Genomic DNA, 18394 nt, shown 5'->3' on the forward strand with positions numbered 1-18394 from the left:
AGAGGGCTTTTTATAATATATCAGACACTAGGCAATTTGCTGAAACCCACAGCACAACGAACTATCAAATTATACCAATTTGTGACTGCACAAATAAACACGGGTTAAAATATGGCCCCATTTGTGTCAAAGCTTAGATTTGGGTTTTTTTAAACACAATTACCTGAATTGCATTAAAAGGCCTAAACACTCATTAGCCTGGACATTTATCACCGGTTGTGATGAAAAGCAATCTTCACTCTTGCTGATGGTTCAGAGAAGGGGAGGTTACTTTTATCCTTTTTTCAAATGTTGTTAGGAACAAAGGAGAAATATACCCCGGAAAAAAAAACATATCAGCTGGATGTTCATATAACAAGGTCCACAGAGACACGTCGAGGAGTTGCCTCTTTTAATCCAATCCTGAATAATGTTGGATATCGCTCTCTGTTCTTTTTCAAGCTCTGCTTCTGCCAAAATAACTGCAAGGCTAGCAAGTCCTGTTATACAGAGAGCCTTCCCCAAGGCACCCCAACACTATCTAAGGCCCCGGTGCCATGGCAACAGCATAAAAAGCAGCTTCCATGATTAATAGATGAAGATCAGGCAACAGTGTAGCTATCTATCGCTAGGCCATAATTTAAAGATGCTGGAGGAATTAACTAAAGAGCAATCGCTACAGAAAAGCTGACAGCTAGAGTAGCAAACGCAAACACTCCATAAGGAATTGTTCAGCAATAATACAAACAGTTCACATAAGAAAGGTGCAACGTGAAGGTGTAGCTCCACCTCATCACCAAACCTCTTTGTTCTTTCAACAGCTGTGGGGTCATTATACAGGTATGAAGGACACAGAGGAGATTATTGTCAATGAGATTAACCTTTTAACCAATGATCAGAGGAGGTCAGGTGCCCTCCTTTAAATTACCAATTCGATCACCGAAAGAAAGACTACTGTGTAATTTTTGTCCCTCTTGGGGGGGCGACATATAAAACGCTATTTTTGATCATCTGAGTGCTTCTCAGTCTTACGTAAAATTGATGAAGACTGAATGATTTAACAAGTAGATGTCCTTTATGAAAAGGTCTCCAAATAGTGCCAAAAGCAGCATCTTTTATATTTGCATAACAAAAACCCACGGTCAAAATATTTTCTGAGGGGTTTACAAAATAATTGCCATTTGCTTTCATGCTCCAACTTTCACAAGGACCATTGAAACAAAACAATAATTGGCTTAGTGGATACTGTATAGTTACATTAGGCATTTATGTATACTATAATACAAACCAAATAAATAACACTATCAATTAAAGCATTGTATTAAGCAGGGTAGTATTGGGGGTAGACTTTACTGAATAAGAGGACTTTGGCAAAGAAGCTTGAAACCAAATCTATCTACAGAGTTAATTCTTTAGAATTTTTTTTCATACAACCCATTAAGCTTGAATGAAATTCCGTACTGTCAATACAAGAGAAGAGTGCCCCTAGTGGCCAAGCTAGGTTTAAACAAATATACTTCAGGTAATTGTAGCTCTATTAGTGAACTATTGCAACAAAACAGTCGAGTAGGGTCTGTAATGCCTTTCTTAATTTTATAAGATTAAAATTGTTTTAAATTTGCACTAGCAGTTACCATTTTCAAGACAAGCTTTCAGGGGCCTACAGTCTTTTCTAAGGTCCAAGCAATATCATGTATGTATTCTATATCTGGCACAACCCTTGCCTTGCTTTGTAATTCTTTATTGGCACCCTATATGAATAAAAAAATTTGTATACAGTATGTATCTTTAGAATGATGCCAATGTAGTGTATATGCGTCTTTAGAAGTGTATACGAGTCTAAAAAAAAAATAGATACTAATGGTCTGCCTACGAGATAGATTTGAGAAAATGTATACAGCAGAAAAATAAGATTTGCCTCTTACAGAATCACACACACACAAAATCCACTAATTAATATTTTTAAAACAAAATTAAATTTAACCTTTGCACATGAATGGTACAGATTTACACAAACACACAGGCTCAATGTACCAACATGTCTGAGGAAAATATTATCTTAAACAATCTGGGGTATCTAATAGTAACCAATCACAATTTACATTGGCACTAAAATGGAAAAAAAAATCTGATATGGAGCAATCTGGGGTTTCCAATAGCAACCAATCATAATCTCCAATTTACAATGGTACTTAAATGGAAAAAAAAAAAAATCGGATATGGAGAAATCAGAATGTCTCAGAAAACGCTTTGCCAATGTTTATTGATAAATAAGCCACACAGGACTTCTGTGTAATGTACATTGATATGTTCAAGAACACACCAAGCAAGAAGGTACTGACCTTTAGCAAGTTTAGTGCAGTCAGGCTGACCTGTAAATTCATAATTTGTTACACATTCCTTATTGCTGATTTCAGCATGTAGAAAAAGTATAAAGGGAGTTACTTTCAGCGGAGACTACAGAAATACCATTGACCAATAACTGTTGGCTGACAGTGGAATAGAACACAGCATAACAGGCAAAACCACTGCATATAATGAGGGGGATGTAAATGTAAATATTCTGAAATATACATTGCATGGTGCACAAAAAAAAAAAAAGCAGCTGAATCTAATATGTTCAACATACCTAGGCATAAACATGAAATATGCCAAGGAAATCCCTGTAAAGCATTTACCCAGGGTCTCTACTGCAGAGACTAATCCAAGCAATTTTAAAAGAAAAGGCCAGTTGGAAACCATTTTTCGAATGCCTGTTTGACCATATCCACTGTTCTATCAGTGGTTAGCCAGAGGAAACCAACAGGGCTGCATTTCCAAATTCCTGTCTTAAGTTTGCCAATAAAAAAAAAAAAAAAAAAACAACAAAAAAGGTCGCGATTCCAAAATCCCGGTTTAAATTTGTAAAAAAAAAAAAAAAAAAAAAAAAACCATGTGGTTGAAAGTATTACTCTGCTGCGCAGGGACCACCAGGTTTACCAATTAACTAACCGGTTTAGCTGCCAAAACAACTAAAGAAGGCAAGGCAGCTAACTCCCTGTGTTCTGCCTCAAAGATGAAAGCAACCTTCCCTGGCAGCCTAAATCCTTTTCTTTTTCAACCATTACGCAGACAAAGCAAAACATTCAAATGTAAGGTCTTCATAAAAGAAACAACTTGTCGCTCCACAATAGGCATTATTTAAGTGATGGTGTAAGAACTTACACAAAATAGAGAAAGTGCTGAGAAATAGCCTGAAGTAGGGAGTAATCCATCACTGCAAATCTTACAATGTCCACTAGGGGACCCAAGCACAATTCATGCATTTATATCCTATATACACAGGATTCTATATTTATTAAGGCAAGCCAAAGAGTGCAAAAATGGAGTGTAGAGTACAGCAATCAGTTTAGTAAAGTGAGACCACTTGAGAAATTCCCATTGTCCCCTTTTTTATTTTCGGCCTTATCAAATAAGCCCTGCTCTCGTTAAATCAATTCTTAAAACACAAAATAAGTCAGCTATAAATGTCACTCCCTTTAACATGCCACCTTTACTGGTGGGTTACAATTAAAACTTTGGAACAAGAGTATCATTGGGCACATCTGAGATAAGAAAAGTAGGCAAGGCGCTAAGTTTTCACAGTCAGCTTCCCCCAACATAGCCTCGCTCCTGTGGCGGCGTTATCACAAAATAAATTAATTCTGCCTTTGATATAATGATGAGTGGCAGACAAACAAAAGAGAAGGAAAAACAGTAGTGCAGTCACTTTATCTGTCAGCACTGCACAATGTCCCCTTTTTCAAATGTCAGTCTGTGGAGCTGGCAAAGCAAACGAAGGAGTTCCCTTTGTAATTTAAAACAACCATACAAACAAATTTGCTGTCATCTATACAAAACACATCCTTGGATTTATCACAGGATATGCACCCTGGCAGGTCTTGCAATAAAGGCACCTTCTTGTCTAACCCTAAAAGACCCCTACCAATTCAATGCATTTAGCAGGCTAGTCTCCCACACAGCTAGCTCAGGAAAAGAGCCCCAGCCTGATTTTATCTTCAAGTAGCCGTGTATTAGAAATCCATGCGTCTTAAAACAATATATGCACAAGGAAAGATACATTTCAACTCGCTTATCCATTTAAAGAGCTTGCTTAAGCGTATCACTCAACACATCAAAACTAAACAGAATTAGCAGAACACAGGGCATGTGACTCAGACAGCATTAAAAACTTAAAAGCACACCAAAAAAATGCAATTAGAACTTAAAGATGCTTATTGGGCTTTCTTCTTTTACTGCCATAGGTGTGATCAGGATGTGACTATAGTCAGCAATAAAAGAATGTAACCCAAATATTTACAAACTTCTATTCAGCTGAAGCAAGATATCATTAATATTTGACACATTGTAAAAAGGACTTGGAAAGAACAATGTTTGGATCACAAGATATGCAGTGCTATAACATAAGCGGTATTAGAGAAAAGCATAGCTATCAGGCTATCATTCTTACACACGCTAACTCTTTGTTGGGTTACAATGTATGCAGCCTGTTCATTGGTGTTGCAGTATAATTGTAGTCTCATTAGTTGGCAAAGAGAAGCATGTATGGTATTTAAAAAGCTGCTCATGCACAAATAACATGGGCAACAGAATATTACCAACCTTGTCAATAGGGTCTGAGGGTCCTACAATGTATGCACCCAGTTAATTGGTGTTGCAATATGACTGTAGTCTCGCTAGTTAGCATGAGAAGCATATATGGTATTTAAAAAGCTGTCTATACACAAGTAATATGGTCAGCAGAATATAACCAACCTTGTCAATAAGGTCTGATTGCCCTACAATGTATGCATCCAATTAATCTGTATTGCAGTGTGATTGTAGCTTCGGTAGTTGGCAATGAAAAGCATGCATGGCATTTAAAAAGCTGCCTATACACAAGTAATATGGTCAGCAGAATATAACCAACCTTGACAATAAGGTCCGATTGTCCTACAATGTAGGCACCCAGTTAATCGGTGTTGCAAATTTGATTGTAGCCTCGGTTGTTGGCAACAAGAAGCATGAAATGGTATTTAAAATGCTGTTACAATATAAATGTGGTCAACAGGATACAAGCAGCCTTGTCAATATGGTCCAATTGTGTACTTTAGTCTTTGCTTTTGAGATAAAAATGAAAGAGTGCTTAGAATCAGGAGGAGGACCACAAATGCCAACTGAAGACAAATCAATGCTGTCTACTTTCCAGATTGGAGACATGACTGACCAATTTAGAGTGAGTTAATTGTTAACTTCTACAGCCCCCGGAGTCTGGAAGATAGTACAGGGCAAGCAGCAACCAGTAGACAAGCAGTCGTAGCTGACTTTTATGTCTTTTCTATTTTAGTGGACTGCAGCACAGTAACTACGCTGTAAACATTTTCTTCCTGTACTATACATGCTATTAATACTTTATCATTGGAGCCTGGGCTTTTCCTTATCCCAGCAATACAGCAAATGTGCTTCCTATCAAAGCTCAATAAAAGCAGTTCACTGAAATGCCCACATGTGTATTGAGTGCAGCACATTGATCCAGATGAGACTTAAACAGGCCCTTCTCTTATGTTGCCTGGCTTAGTACTTTGGAAATGGGAATGACAAAATCAAACCGACTCAAGACCATCAAGAAATGACTCCGGACAGAGCGGTTAAAAGCAGAAGCATGCTTAAGGGAAATAAGCATTTTTAGATTGTATTGCCATTAGCAGAGTCACTGCTGTGGGCACAATTGACTTCCTTGGAGCCGTGAAACAGCCGGGAGTCGGAATTACAAGGTACTGCAGACACACAGCAGACACTCTGGTTTTGCACAATTAACCTTTGTTGTGTCTTCCAGGCACCACTTGTGTATTTTCTACTCTAGCAATAGAAAAAAAAATAGAAAAAAATCTATGTTAATGTAATCAATGGAACCTAAATCCCCACATTACTCTCCAGGCACAAAAGGAAAAAGTCATTCTGTTCTGTGCCCTGCACATTCCTTCATTAAGCACTAGTGGCTTCATTTAACCATTTAATTGCCCCGAGGGGCCCTGTGCAACAGTTTTGCCCTACACAGATCACTGCGCCTAACAGATTTAGCCTTAGATTGGCACTGGGTGGTGGTTAGCACCCAATCTTGGCACTTGTATGTTTGTTGTGATGGAGCTACTTGTTTTCCCATCTCAGACGTTTTATTGTAATGATCTTATTTTGCTGTAGGGCCCCGTTGGGACTCAGGCAGCCCACCAACTCCCTCACTTTCTGCTCCATTTCCTCAAATGTACCAAGCAGAAGCAGGCTCCATAAGGCAGCAGGGAAAACAACACATGGGGGGATTTACAGGCGGCTTCCCAAAGCTCCTACTAGCTCTCGTTCAAATTCACAGCCAGAGCACTTAGAGAACATTACTCTCAGCTGACTGGCTCTCATACACTGGGGAGAGCAGCGCACCAGCCACTGTGCACTTGTGGAGAGAGCGCATTAAGGCTGATGGTGCACTACAGGAGGCAGATGCCAGTGCGCCACAGTAGGCACATGACTGTGCCCCTCAGAAGGCAGGTGGCACTGCTCTATAATAGACAAGAGGCAGATAGCAACTGGGCAGTACCCCACAGCAGGCATTATAGGCAAATTACATTGCCCCACAGGAGGAAGGAGAGAGACCATAAAGCCACACAGTGGACAGGTGGTACGTGACAATGCGCTAAAATAGGCAAATGACAGTGTCCCACGGAAGGCAGGTGGTACTGCTCCAGAAGAGGCAGATGACAGGTAGGCAGGGCCCCTCCACAGGCACATGGCGGTGGACCATAGCAGACACAAGGCAGAGTCTCTCAATATAGTGCCCCATAGTAGGCGCAAGGCAAAGTCTCTCAGTGGGCAGCACCCCTCAATAGGCACATGGCAATGCCCAATTGTAGGCACAAGGCAGAGTTCCTCCTAACAGGCACAAGGTAGAGTACCACAGTGAGCAGTGCCTCTTAATAGGTACAAAATAGTACCCCACAGTAGGCAGGGCACCATAGCAGACACAAGGCAGAGTCTTTCAGTGGGCAGCACTCCTCAATAGGCACATGGCAGTGCCCAATTGTAGGCACAAGGCAGGAGTCCCTCAGTAGGCAGTGCACCTAAATAGGCACATAGTAATACCCCACAGTAGGCAGTGCACCGTAGCAGGCACAAAGCATTAGGCACATGGTTGTGCACCATAACAGGCACAAGGTAGAGTCCCACAGTGGGCAGTGCCCCTAAATAGGCACATAGTAATACCCGACAGTAGGCAGTGCACCGTAGCAGGCACAAAGCAGAGTCCCCGCAGTGGGCAGTGCCCCCACAATAGGCACATAGTAATACCCCACAGTAGGCAGATGACCGTGCAATAAGCTGAAATTGCCTGCCAGCCTCCCTGCCCTAAATCCTCCCCTGGCACCAACTTCGCTGTCACAAATCTCGTTACACTTCTAAAAAGTGCATCACATCAACGTGCCAAGTGACCTATTTATTAAACTTTAAAAGGACTCCCTATAGCATCTGGAAGCTTGGCACATCCCTGTGAAGAATGCGGAGCCCTCGGCTTGAGCTATAGACGAGAACCCCAGAATCCATGGGTGGGTGTGCCAGTGCGATGTACGCAGGAGAAGAGGGCAGCAGGATTTGGATGGAATGAGAGGATAGGGGGCTCGGACGGAGATATAGGGCGACCCTGACACGACCCTTTGATCCTGGTTAAAGCCGTGAGTGGCGATCTGGGCATCGCTACACAAAGCCAGACAGACAGAGGGCTGAGGACACAGACAGGGGGGCTAAGCGACAATTAGCGATCCCAAGTTTCCATAATGACAGAATTGCACGCTTGGTTCCAGGCCATTCACTCACAAATGAGAGAAGGAGCCTCCATTGGCTTTGTATGTGGGGGGCTCCCTATCTGGGGGTGGGGGGGGGGCACACAGATCCCCCGTGAAATCCCTGCCATGCCCATCCAGCCATTCCTAGAAGCACACATACATCGACACACAATGACAATAGCTCAGCACCGTACCTTGGGAACAGAGGCAATGCACGATCAGCTCCTGTAGAGTCCCATTAGTAATCCACTGAGAGGGATCTCTCCGGAAAAGCGGATCCAGTAGGCACTCGTTGGCAATCCTTAGTCATTACTACACATGGGAGGCGATCGGGATGACAAACGCTGCACTTTGTGCTGTAGATACACAGATCGGGGCAACACCGGGATCCCTCTTCTCCAAAAATCCAAGTGTCACAATGACTCCACTCAGCCTTGTATGGGACGAGTCATGGCATGGGGGTGCGGGCTGGACAAGTGAGGTGCAAGGCTTCCCCCCTAAAACTCCAGCGATATTCCTGGCAGAACACGGCAGCTGCTCTTCGCACTGACTGCTGATCATTGAATTGGATTCAGCGAGGAGTTCGGCTCAGCCTCTCCTCTCCGCAGGCCTCGCCCACTGCCTACTGATTGTCTGCTACTGGCACCGCAAAACCCGGAGCGGATCCGCACACTGGATTCACCCCCCTTCGCATCCCTGACAGCCGGCGGACGGGGGCCGAGCCTTCATTTCATGAATGGTGACATCGTCCATGAAACCAGAGGTCACACCACACATCGGATTCTTCTATCTGATGACTGATTGTTCAAATTGGCCATTCACAATGATTGTGCAATCTAAGATGGCCATACACTATGCAATCTGACTGTACAATCTAAGATAATAGCCATACACTATGCAATCTGACTGTACAATTTAAGATAGCCATACACTATGCAATCTGACTGTACAATTTAAGATAGCCATACACTATGCAATGTGACTGTACAATCTATAGGTGCCCATACACTGCTCGATTCTCGTACGAGAATCGTTGGAAATCCCGCGATCGTACGAGAATTGAGCAGTGTGAACGAAGACGTGCAACCGTTTCTACTGTACGGTCGCACGTCTTTTGTCTAAGAAGCACGCTAGAAAACCAGCCGAAAATCGGACGATTATTGGCTGGTTGAACGGTGCTCGGGAGACAAATGCCGAACGGGCCAGTGTGCGCATGCGCACACTCGCCCTTCTGCATTGCGGTCATCGGAAGCCCGCCCCTCGGGGGCGGGCTTGCAATGATCGAGAGTACGATCTGCCTGTCCAAGATGGGCAGATCGTACGTTTTTTTAATTACTTTACAACCATCGCAAGACTAAGGTCTTGCGATGGTTGTACAGTGTATGGCCACCTTAAGAGGGCCATACATTCTACAATCTGACTGTAAAATCTCCTTTAAGGTGCCCATACACTGTACATAGTCTCGCGAGGGTTGTAAAGTGTATGGCCACCTTTAAGATAACCATACACTATGCAATCTGGCTGTACAATCTCCTTAAAGCTGGCCATAGACCTTACAACCATCGCAAGACTTCCGTCTTGCGATGGTTGTAAGGTAATTTAAAAAACGTACGATCTGCCCATCTTGGACAGGCAGATCGTACTTGCGATCATCGAAAGCCTGCCCCCCCTGAGGAGCGGGCTTCCGATGACTGCAATGCTGAACGCTTGCGCACACCGGCCCGTTCTGCATACGGCGGTAGTTCCGCCACTGCACCTTGCGATTATCGTACGATCGGGGGATTTCCCGCGATTATAGTATGATAATCGCAAGGTGTATGGGCACCTTTAGGATGGCCATACACTATGCAATCTGACTGTACAATCTCTTTTAAGCTGGCCACAGACCTTACAACCATCGCAAGACTTTTGTCTTGCGATGGTTGTAAGGTAATTAAAAAAACGTACGATCTGCCCGCTGAGGGGCAGGCTTCCAATGACCGCAATGCCAAACGGGCAGTGTGTGCTTGCGCACACCGGCCCGTGCGGCATTTATCTTACGAACATGCCACACACCCGCCAACAATCGTACGATTCTCGGCGGGTTTTCGCACATGTTCCTAAGATAAAAGTTGTGCGACTGTACAGTAGAAACGGTCGCACGCCTTCCACACACCTTGCGATAATCGTACGATCGCGGGATTTCGCGCGATTGTCGTACGATTATCGCAAGGTGTGTGGGCACCTTAAGGATGGCCATACACTATGCAATCTGACTGTACAATCTCCTGGCCATTCACTATGCAATCTGACATTTCATTCAATTCTACAGGCACAGCGGGGTGTGAGGCAGTTGTGTCGCATCGCATTCCACTACATTGAACAAAATGAAGGCATGCCTTACTTTTTTCAGCTCACACCACCGCGTTCCTACCGAAATGCAGTGCTGTGAATGGGCACCATCCATGCCAAGGCAAATTGCACCGTCTTGCGTTGGGGTGCGCTGAAAACAATGGCCACCCCAGCTCCAGCGCAGATAGTGTGACTGGACCCTTAAGGTTCACGTGGATGGGCATTGTTGTCATACACGTCAGCTGGAACACATGCAGCTGTATGTAAATGGAAAGCGCAGCATACGACAGGCTCGTCTTCACCTTCCTCGCCTGTACTTCAAACCCACATCAATAGGACAACGTGCACAGGAACGCGACGGAACGCAGGTCAAACGCAGCCTCTGAGCTGTCATGTCATCTGTTCTATTAAAGTCAATGAGGTTTGCCTGACATTTGATTGACCCGTGTTCCAAAAGCAGGAGAACAACGCTCATCAACATGACAGAAAAGAAGTGCCTGTAATAAACAAAGTACATCCTAAACTTCTTCTACTGCCCTCTGCGCCCATGTTCCAAAGAATCTTCAGCGTCAGACACTTCTGGGAATGTTGGATGTCCGGTTCCCCCGGGACTCTGTGGTTCCCTCCGCTGGTCCCTTTGCTACCACTGTGTCCTATAGTGATGTAGAGGTTGGTGGAAGGAACCACAGAGTCCAGAGGGGGAGCAGACACCCAACTCTCCTGGAATTGTCAGATGCTTCCCACTCTATCAGGAGGAAGATTGGCAGTGTGAACGGGGTGAGTAGTATACATAGTTACATAGTATTTGAGGTTGAATAAAGACATAAGTCCATCAAGTCCAACCTATTGCGCGTGTGCATTTATGTTTGAGCAGGTGTGTGCGTGTATATGAGTCCATGTGTGATTTTGCTCTTAAGAGTACGTGTACCCCTTTATATTATGGACTTCAAGGAACTCGTCCAGGAGTTTCTTGAATGATTCCACACTCTTAGCTGAAATCACTTCCTGCGGCAGAGAGTTCCACACCCTAACCTACACCTTTTTTCTTTACCAGGTGAACTTCTTTAAAAAAAGTTTATTCTAGCATCAAACTATCTTTAAAGAGACCCTGTCACCAGACTGTTCATTTTAACAGCAATCTTATAATAACAATGGGTGGGCAACTCCGGCCCTCCAACTACAAATCCCAACATGCCTCTGCCTCTGGGAGTCATGCCTGTAACTGCCAGTCTTGCAATGCCTCATGGAACTTATAGTTCCACAACAGCTGGAGGGCCGGAGTTGCCCACCCCAGCCATATAGGTATATGTGTATTTAACATATTTTATACTTTATTTACCTGTAAAAGCCTTCCTTGTGTAAACATCGAAAACCCATGTTTTTGTTTTAGCCAATGAAAAGATTGTTTCAAGGAGGAGGAGACAGTTTTTAGACACAATAAACGCCCATTACATGCATTTCTTATGCGTTTTCTCAGCTGCTCTCATTAAATATGGGGCCAAAAACACAGCCCCCCCCACCTCAAAAAAAAAGACGCTCATGTACTTTTTTGAGCTTCGAGCTACAAGCAAAGAGGGCATTGATGTGCTTTAGGAAACACGTGACAAAACGCTGTTGCAGGGATCTGCCATCTTGGAGGTGATGTCAGCAGGCCCAGTAGACTCAGAGCTGCCAGCACAGACAGTAATCAGACACTCCCAGAAGAGGAGAGGGCCATGCTGCATAAGGAAGGGGTGGGGAGGGGGCTGTGCTACAATTTACTACTCACACTCTCTAAATTCAAAGGCACACTGCAAGAGAAAGAAACATTATTTTATGTTATTTTAATGTATTTCGTTTTTAGTTTTGGACAGGGTGGAGAGGGATTAGAACCCCTGTTAGGTTTTAATGGTTGTCTGTGTCCCCGTTAGGGAGCTTCACCCTCTCTATTTCTCCTGGGGACCATTACCACAGAAAGTAAAAGAAAATCCCAAATTTTGGGTTGTCGTCAGAACAGGAATAGATGGAAAATATCGTCCAATGGGGACACTAGTTCTGGTGACCATGCTGATCACCAAGGATGTTCCTCTCAATTCCTGTTGTGGCTATCAAACAGGAAGTGAAGGGAAATCTCCCCAATGGGACACAGATGGCAATAAAAATGCTGACAGAGGTTATAGCCATCCACTACTCTATCCAAAATAATAATAATAAAAATTGGCTTCAGTAATACAATATTTTAAGTTGGTGACAGGGTCTCTTTAAGGCCTCAGTCATGTTTGTGTGTAGGGGTAGACCGGCCTTTCTTATCCTGGATACCGTGGCACCATGGGGTGCCTTGTGACTTCCCCAGGGGTGCCTCAAAATGTTGTGTAACTGGGGCTGTGATGTGAAGGGGGGGGAATAAAGAATGAGGTGAAGGGGGCTCCTGTTGTAAAGGGGGCTCCTTATGTGAAAGGGGGGGGGACTCTAATATGAAACAAGGGCTCCTGATGTGAAGGGGGGCTCCTGATGTGAATGCGCAACTCCTGATGTGAAAGAGGGCTTCTGATGTGAAAGAGGGGCTGCTGATGTCAAAGAGGGGCTTCTGATGTGAAAGGGGGCCTTCTGATGTGAAAGAGGGGCTTTTCATGTGAAAGAGGGGCTGGTCATGTGAAACAGGGGGTACTGATGCAAAGGGAGACTATGATGTGAAGGGGAAAACCAACTTTTTTTGTGTGTTTGAGTGGGGTCACCCTTAAAAACTGTGACATTTTAAACTGGGGTGCCTTGAGATTTTGCGTACTTTCAAAGGGTGCCGTGACGAAACAAAGGATGAGAAATACTGGGGTAGTCCACGATTTGCTCTTTGAGACTCAGCAGTGTTTATGTGAACAAAGCAAAGAGAGGATGACATGGCTCACACGTAATCGGACATGCAGCGAATGATCGCCCCAGGGTGCAGTTTTCGTCTCTGGCAGTCATTCGCAGGTAATCACTGTTGACATAAACACCGCTGATTCTCACACAGGAATCCTCTGTCTGCCCCTGTCACTGGGTCCAGAATACAGCCAGGCTAGCAGCAATTTGACAAGCAGAGTTTAGTAATGGCAGCCCCCATATTCCTCCCAGAACCGGTTCCCTTTAACTGAATGCACTCATCAGGTCCGGGACAAAGGATAGATTCTCATGTAACCCGATTCCCAATGTGTTCCCGGAATAAAATCCATCATATGAGTGACTAATATTATTCTTATCATGATATGAGCACATTTTATTATTAAAAAGGAACATGAGCTCTATTCTAGCTGAAAAGTAGAAGTCCATTTGCTGGATGTTGGTCGGGGAATATTTTGCCATTATCCCTTATCTCCTCTAAACACATGCAATGCAATGAGAAGTTCCATTTTGCTGATTGAGCTCTCAAGATTATAATGGTGACAAATAGTTAGAAAACAAGAGCGGAGCACACAGCACCGACACTCCGGTCTGCGGGTTATGATTCGCTTTCTATTCCCTGAGCTCAGGCTGTGTCCCTTTATGATTTCTGAGTGCCCGGTGAAGGCTCTGTGCACTTTTCACATTCTTTCAGAAGGGATCGCTAGTCTAGCTAAACAGAGCGGAACTCAGAGGATGCAGCTCTTTCACTTCTCAGCTTTGTGCAGCCGGCAGGTGCTACACCAGACTATGTATGAATGAAGCTTCCCTCTATATTCACATTGTCTGATATTACGTAAGTGTGCTGATTGAGAAAAAACAGTGCACAGAACTACTACTTCAAGGGGGGGCCCGTGCCATAAAGAAACACTTCTAATATACTTCAACTGTCTATATAGCTGTTTGCCTGGAGTTCAGGCTTAAAAACTTGAAGCTGAACTCCAGCTTTATAATTATATATGGGCAAACTCTAACCCTCCAGCTGTGGAACTACAAATCCCATGAGGCATTGCCACAGGCATCCTTCCCAGAGGCAGATGCATCATGGGATTTGTAGTTTTCCCACAGGTGGAGGGCTGGAGTTGCCCACCCCTGCTTTTTTTTCTGCCCGCATGCATAAAACCAAAGTACAGAGTGTCCTTTTTTGCTTGAGAAGAAATTCCAGATTTCAAATGTTTCCAAATTCCAAAAAGTGTTAAAATGATCCGCAACTTATTTGTGATCACCGCATATAAGTAGTGATGTGCAGGAGGCTTGGCGTGAATCCAGTTCGCCAGAAGGGGCCCAAACCCATGCAAAACTTCGAGCCCCCATTCACAGCACATTGTGGCAGGAATGCAGGGAATCACAGGAACTTGTGTTGCCCCACTTTTGCAGGCGTTTGTTTCCCGCCTTTAGTGTGCATCCCCATTGGGTTCCTGGACGCACACCAAACGCGGGAGAGAAGGACATTATGCAAATGTGGCGCTCACTTTTGTGCATGTTTGACACGCTTTCACAAGACGTCCATATGTGAACGCCGTCTGAGTGACACACCTACCTGTATGTACGTGTATGCCCACCTTTAGATGTACCTGGGAGGAAAGTCTTGGCAGGTCACCAGTCCATATTCTGACATATCTGCCCATATACAGTGAACTCCCAGTTATCCGGCACCCACAGGGATTGGTAGGTGCCGGATAACTGTAGTGTCTGGTTGCTTGACAGCTGTACTAACTCTCAAGCAACCACCCCCTCCCTAGCTTCCGCAGCCGATAGGTGAATGTAAACAGCGGGGAGCAATAGCCAGACTGCCATTGGCTAGTTCAAATTGCAATAGCCAATAGCAGGCTGGCTATTGAAACCCTGCCCACTGAGCAGAGGAGCGGACCTGAGAGAAAGTTCTCTCTCAGGTCCGCTCCTCTGCTTAGTGGGAGAGTACAATAGCCAGCCTGCTATTGGCTATTGCAATTTGAAATAGCCAATGGCAGTCTGGCTATTGCTCCCCGTTGTTTACATTTTGCTGCTGACCGTGGAATCTAGCCGCTGGCAAAGAATTTTGTTAGCAACCAAATAAATGTAATGCTAACAACATTTTCATGTGTGCACCAAGCAACTGACAATGTTGTAGTGTGCATGAAGCCACTGGCAAAAAAAAAGGAATTGAGGACACGTATATTCATTTGATTTTGATTTCCATCATAGAGTTTTGAGTTTCATGTTTCCTCCACCCTTATCATAATAGAATTAGTTCTACACAGAGTTGCCATCAGATTCTCCATGTTCCCTGCAGACGCAGAGAAGAAAGCAGGAAAGTGCGGGGTCAGGAGATCCACACTCTCAGGAGCATTGAACGCAGTCTATTCCCATTGTTTGCCTACACATAGTTATCTGCTGATGACAGATTCTCGGATTATGTTTCCCTTTATAATATCATTTGTAGGACTCTTTTAGGTCTTATTGCGTATTTAAAGTTGTCCTATGTGAGGCAGGATGAGAGTTCAATGGAGTTTACTAACAAGCTGCCGAATTCACCCTTCAATCAACATCTCGGATCTCCATTCTATCTGCAAATATTAGGAGTTCTCTACTCAGTTGAACAGAGGTCAGATCTGAGCTTGATTGAACACCTGTATCGATGAGCCCATACACGCCCAGATCTGCCCCATGTTTGTCCATACACTTTACAATTTATCTGCAGATTTTCTATGGTCAGATGGAAAAGGTGCAACAGATTCCTCCATCTACATTAAACTGTGTGGATGGAGGAATCTCCACCTGGGCCAATCTGTTGCACTTTTTCCATCTGACCACAGAAAATCTGCAGATAAATTGTAAGTTGTGTGGGCACCTTAACACTGATTATGCCTCCAGGAGCTGCATTTACAGCTATACCATTACTGAATGCTGATGTTGCAGAGTAGCCAGCAGTGTAAAATCGGTTTCTGTTTTTATTTTTTACAGGGTTATTCGGAGTTTGGAGAAAGCAAGAGAAGTGACCAATCTAGGACAACACAGCTGATTTGGAGAAATTCTCTAATTCAGCTCACTTTCCATTTCAGCTATGTTGTCCTAGATTGTGCACTTCTCCTGCCTTTTCCAAAACCCTTTAGTGAATAACCCCCTTAGTCTTCTAAACTGTGAAATGCATAATGTTCTAGCATCAGTCCGATTTGAAATTCACGTGCAATGTGAAAGACGTCTGACCTTTCCTAGCCCTTCAGCTGTTGTTTGGGAGCCAGCTGATTGACAGCGTGATTCACAAATAGTGATGAGCCAAACGTGCTAGGGTTTGGTTTGTTTGGATATTTGCTGAATCCAGACAGACATTGTCCAAGCCAACCGGTGATCCGCACAGCATCATTGGTTGCTAGGACGCAGACGGTCACACCATAAAAACCTATGGCACTGCAATAGCAGTAGAGTTTGGTTGTTTTGCAAATAAACATTTAATACATGACAATGGATTCCCAGAGTCTGCGTTCAGTCTGGCCTTGTCTGATTGAAACCTGTGACTGAGATATCCACTGAATGATGAGTCACCGCTATGAGTTAATTCCGTCAGCTAGATCTTTCTACAACACTGTGGTTATACAAAACTTTCTCCACCTGCTGATAGGTAGAAGATTACAATTACAGTGGTACCCCGGTTCACAAACGCTTCTGTTCGCGAACAAAACAGGAAGTTTAGCAAAATTTTGCTTCCGTTCGCGAACTCCGCATCGGGTGGCGAACATGACCGCAGCCATCTTCCCCGCTCTGACACATGGCCGTGGCTTCCTCAAGTCAAGATCGTGGTCTGATCACAGTTTGATTTGGTTTGCGACCAATTCGGTTCGCGACCAGAATCGTGGAACAAATTAAGTTTGTGAACCGAGGTACCACTGTATATGCAATTTTGCATGGTTACCTGACTAAGCAAAATTCCCTTAGACATAGCATTTAAATGATTACATTATTGTTATTCTTCAGGGTTTCTATAAGGCCAAATGTCGGCACAGCACTTTATAATATTAACCACTTGATGACCGGGGTGTTAAACCCCCTTCCTGTCCAGGCCATTTTTCAGTATTCAGCGCTGCAGTACTTTGACAACGCTGAACCGCAATGATTTTTGTACCATTTTTTGGGGACATATTGAGCTTTCTTTTGGTGGTATTTAATCACCACTGGGGTTTTTCTTTTTTGCTATATAACAAGAAAAGTACTGAAAATTGTGGAGAAAAAAAACCTGTTTCCCTATGTTATGTTATGAAACATTTATAATTACCCCAAATTTTTCACAAAATATAAAACACCAAACATGTCAAGCCTTAAAATTGCAAAAATTTGCCATAGGTGACGCTTTTAAAGCTTTTACCACTCATCAGTTTAGTGTTATTGGTGATTAATGGCCCTAGAATTATTGCTCTCACTGCGACGTTCGTGGTGATATGTAACATGTTCGGCATAATTGGCGCAATCATCGTTTTCGCACGTAGGCGCACCCGCACATGTTTGTGTGTGTAAGTGGGGGCCTACATTTTGTAATGCTTTTTTTTTTTTTACACTTTATTGCTATCACATACACAGGCAGATGGGGGACGTTTTTTTTTTCTGCGAGCAGCATCACGAAAAAATGTTTTAACAGCTGGTACCGCCTGTGACATACAAGCGCTCGGGCCTCTCTATTAGCGATCCAATTGCTTGTATGATGGCAATGTGCTGCCGCCTCCACCGCTTACCCCCTCTTCACTGCCGCTGCAGGTTATCCCAGGCTCCTCTGTCCCCCCTGCAGGCTCTGGACCATCACGGCAGCTCCTTACACTAGCAATGGAGAAGAGATTAGCATTCTCCCACTGCTAATCTCTCCTCTGATGCCTAAATACGATGTGATGTGTATTATATCACTTCTGCAGTTAGCTGTCAGTCCTCTGGCTATGTATATTGGCTATTACATAGGGGGCTTCTTAGCTCCCTATGCAATAGCAATATAGTTAAGTGTAAAAAACAAGTATAGAAAATAACCGGTGGTCTTGAAATTCCTTGTCACTTCCTCTGAGCTGAACGGAAAGAAAAAAAATGTTATCTTCCCTTTCTAAACTAATCTCTCCACCTCTATGTAAAAGAGATGAATAGAGAAAGACATGTTTAAAGTCCAGCCCGGGTGGTCATGTCTCCCTCTATAGATACAGTGCAGTAAGTGAGCATGGATCCCCCTAGTACTTCCTGTACTAGGGGGATCCATGCTCACTTACTGTGGGGTATTTGCAGAATCACCAAGAGAAAAATAAAAAGGAAAAAGAACCTGAAAAAGGAAACCACATCTAAATACTGGTAAGCTGCAATATATTATATTTCTGTTCTTTAACCATTGCATTATCTGG

The 18394-nt window shown here is 43.9% G+C and overlaps 1 protein-coding gene across 4 annotated transcripts in view; it reads right to left on the minus strand.

The window, feature by feature from the left end:
- Window positions 1–8147, minus strand: part of SEMA6A (semaphorin 6A) — a 198364-nt gene extending 190217 nt beyond the window's left edge. For all 4 annotated transcript variants that reach the window (XM_018563109.1, XM_018563106.1, XM_018563105.1 and 1 more), the window contains exon 1: window positions 8018–8147. The gene's annotated coding sequence lies outside the window, so the exon portion shown is untranslated. The remainder of the gene's footprint in view (window positions 1–8017) is intronic.
- Between the last annotated feature and the right edge of the window lie 10247 nt (window positions 8148–18394).

This window comes from Nanorana parkeri, unplaced genomic scaffold (assembly GCF_000935625.1).
Source record: "Nanorana parkeri isolate BGI_ZX_2015 unplaced genomic scaffold, ASM93562v1 scaffold632, whole genome shotgun sequence".
Lineage (NCBI taxonomy): Eukaryota > Metazoa > Chordata > Amphibia > Anura > Dicroglossidae > Nanorana > Nanorana parkeri.